Raw genomic sequence first — 3,980 nt, 5'->3', positions numbered from 1 at the left:
TCTGTCTGTGATCTGTCTGTGATCTGTCTGTGGTCTGTCTGTGATCTGTCTGTGATCTGTCTGTGGTCTGTCTGTGATCTGTCTGTGATCTGTCTGTGACCACTTTCAGTACAGAACTAAACTGAATTTTGAATTAAAGATTTTTCTTTCAACTTTTGCCCTTTGCCTTGAATTTTTACGATTTTATTTCATTTAGGAATTTTTTTTCCTTTTATCTTTGATCCTTTATACATCAATAAAATAAAGAAAATGAAGGTCAAATTGATACTTTTTTTTTCTACAATTCTACAAAAAAAAGTCTCTCTGATGGAAGCTGCAGGAGAATAGAAAAATATATCTGTTGTTTTAATCAAACATTTGTTGTCAATGTGTCTTTGAACTTTTTGACTTACCCTTGTAGTTCTGTGACACTGCACATCAGAGGCTGGAGCAAAGAGGTTTCTGTGGATCAAAGTGAAATAAAGTCAGTTCAGAAATAAAAAAAAAATTGTGTTTGGTTTGAAAATGCTGGCTGTAGTATTTACATACATGTATTTGTTTATTTCAATTGTACTGTAATACAGCGCGTACTGTCGTGTACTGTCGTGTACTGTTGTGTACTGTCGTGTACTGCTGTCGTGTACTGTCGTGTACTGCTGTGTACTGTTATGTACTGTCGTGTACTGTTATGTACTGTTATGTACTGTCGTGTACTGTCGTGTACTGCCGTGTATTGTCGTGTACTGTTGTGTACTGCCGTGTACTGCCGTGTACTGTTATGTACTGTCGTGTACTGTTATGTACTGTCGTGTACTGTTGTGTACTGTCGTGTACTGTCGTGTACTGCTGCCGTGTACTGCCGTGTACTGCCGTGTACTGTCGTGTACTGCCGTGTACTGTCGTCGTCAGGCTGTTCAGTCCCAGCTCTGCTCGGTCGATACTGTCGTTATTGTATTCACGCTGCGTCCTTTAAACCTAATTGATTAAATCCATTAGCGCTTGTTTGGAGCGTGCGGCCCGTTTAACAGCACGGATGTGGATTCAGCCTCTAATTCTGACAAGCTGTGAAAAATCACCCGCAACAGTAAACACGCATGATTATTCAGCTGTGGATTTCACTTGGTTAGTGACGGTGATTATTTACAATAATAATAATAATAATAATAATAATTGGTTTTACCGTCGATTTATTCATTTTTTTGTTTCCTTCAGGTTTTAAACAGGTGGTGCCGGACCCTGTACTAGTCCATGGAGACACTGCAGGGAGTTCGTAATTTTTTTTTTTTTTTTGGTTAATTTGACTTTTTGTCTCCTTGGAAAAAAAAACTCGCCTCGTTAAGAATTCTCTTTATTAACTGCTGTTTTAAAAACGTATTTTTACCGTAATGTTCAGTGTAAATAATGAATCAAAATGATAAGATAATGAATGAGGTAAATGTATATACACATATATATGTGTACAGACGCACTCGACACACACATATATACACACATATATACATACATATATTCCAATGTATTTGTATATATTGATACGGGTGTATAAATAAGGTCGGTGGTCCCCGGTGCGTGACGCCTCTGGCCGCGGTTGAAGACCCTGCCGAAGGGTTAAGGTTTGGTTTGATTAAGATTAGACTTGATTAACTTAGTTGTCAGGGTCAAATCAAAGTCCAACGCGTCAGGTGACGTCACGCTGACGACGTCGGAAATTTCTGAGGACTTTTTTTTTTTTTTTAAATCTAATTGTACCAAAACGACTTTTTTTTTCCCCATGTTCCGTCCACGGGTATTTGCATCATTAACACAGCTGCGTTAGCGGCGCAGGTGCAGCGTCAGCGGCGCAGTTCTCTCCGTGTATTGCGGGTTAACGCAGCCGCTGTCTGCATAATGGACAACTATTGAGGAGGATGATGATTGTCGTCAGATATTCATTGAAACCCGACCCGCGGTAATGACGTGCAGTCATATTCATGTGGGAGCACACACACACACACACACACACACAAACACACACAGTTTCATCGGTGCTGGATACACATCAATGTGAATACACGTTGATGCCTTCACGTGTCATAAGACATTCGGTTTAAAACATGGCTAAATTATAGTCCAAACCAGAACAGACAGACAGAAGCTAAAGGCTAGTCACGCACACAAACACTAGACCAAAAAGTTCGCCGATAATATCGCAAAAAGTACGATTTGACAAATCAGCTAAAAGTTAGCCACTGGCAGCTAAGAATTTCCATAAATCACAATAATAACCTCCCCCTGAAAAACGATTTGTTAAAGTAGCTAAAAGTGAACCAAAACAAAATATGGCTATCATTTAGCCAAAGCTAATAAAAACTAAAACAGGATTTTAAAAAAAAAGGATATTGAAGAAATTGCAAGCTAAAGGCTAGCCACACACACACACTAGACCAAAACATCCCAAAGTTAGCCGATAATATCGCAAAAAGTACGATTTGACAAATCAGCTAAAAGTTAGCCACTGGCAGCTAAGAATTTCCATAAATCACAATAATAACCTCCCCCTGAAAAACGATTTGTTAAAGTAGCTAAAAGTGAACAAAAAAAATTACAAATATGGCTATCAATTAGCAAAAGCTAATGAAAACTAAAACAGGACAAACAAAAAAAAAGGATATTGAAGAAATTGTACATCGCAATATAACAGGCTAAATTAGCCAAGGATTTAGAGGAAACAAAAACTGCTAAAGGTTAGCCAAGACCAAGTGACGAGAGTGAGACAAAATGATAGCAACGCAGCTAAATGTTCACTTTAAACTTGGCTAAAACTAATCTAAAAGTAGAGCAGATTATTGATAAAGGTTAGCCAAGAGGAGGCGCTGTGTTGATAGCATTAGAAAAAGCTCAAAGTTACCCCCCCCCAAAAACAACACAGGTTTTAAAAGTAAATAATAATTTAGTGTTTAAACGAGAACTAACAGGATTCAACGTTTTTATTTTAAAAAAATTTCCTGGAAAAAGTTCCCAAAGGATCTGAGTTTCTACGAGTCTGTAGCTCTGCTGCTGAGTCTTCACTCACTTCAATACACTTCTGCCCCGCGTCACCCCCCCCCCCGCCGGGGGCATTACTGTAGTGTTCACTCATCGTGTCCTTTGGATTGACATGTGTGTGTGTGTGTGTGTGTGTGTGTGTGTGTGTGTGTTTGAAGTCTTGACGGTGAGTTGATCACACCTATCAGTTTTGTGCTGCTCAAATATTTGTGGTAATAAACGGGCCTTGATCATGTTTGTGTCAGTGGTGTAAAATGAACTCTGATGGAGACAGTGGGGCAGATAAGAGCTGAGCTGCCACAATGGAATTAGTTACCAGAAAAAAAAAGAAAAAAAAAAGAAAAACAACTTTGATATTCGGCCGTCAATACCAGGCCTTTCAGGAACTATTGATTAGATTCCAGTTCAGAGACTTTAATCTGATTCTGTTAATGAAGGTGGAGGGAATTCAAGAAAAGTCAAGTCAAACATGACTCAGGAATTCAGGAAAATCTGTTTGGTTGAACTGAAACGTTCACACAGAGAAAAAACTCTCCTCGGCTTCAGCCTGAGAAAAATATACATTTGAATAAAAAACATGTTTTTGTGCCCAGTTTGAAAAGTATAAAAAAAATGTTTTATTGAAATATTTTTTTCTGAATAATGGGGAAATACAGAAACATTTAAATATTTGTGAATATAACTGTATATTATATGTCCCTTATTTTTTACTGTTTGTTTTATTTTATAAGAAATGAAAACAGAATTCTCTGACTGAATTTGTCTTCTGACATTTTTTCAGTTTAAATCTGACTTTTTTTCCCCCATTCAAATTTCTAATTTTCAATTTTAATTTTCAAATTTCTATGTCAAATAAAATAAAACATTTTTTTCTTCCATTTAAATCCAGCGTAAAGTGTCAAATATTTTCGCTAAAAAATTCTGAATTTCAAAGAGGTTCGTAGTCCAGGTTTCTCCCCCCCCCCGGTCTCCCCCCC

The sequence above is a fragment of the Cynoglossus semilaevis genome, chromosome 3, assembly GCF_000523025.1.
Source record: "Cynoglossus semilaevis isolate Cse_v1.0 chromosome 3, Cse_v1.0, whole genome shotgun sequence".
Lineage (NCBI taxonomy): Eukaryota > Metazoa > Chordata > Actinopteri > Pleuronectiformes > Cynoglossidae > Cynoglossus > Cynoglossus semilaevis.
Note: the sequence above shows the minus strand (reverse complement) of the source record.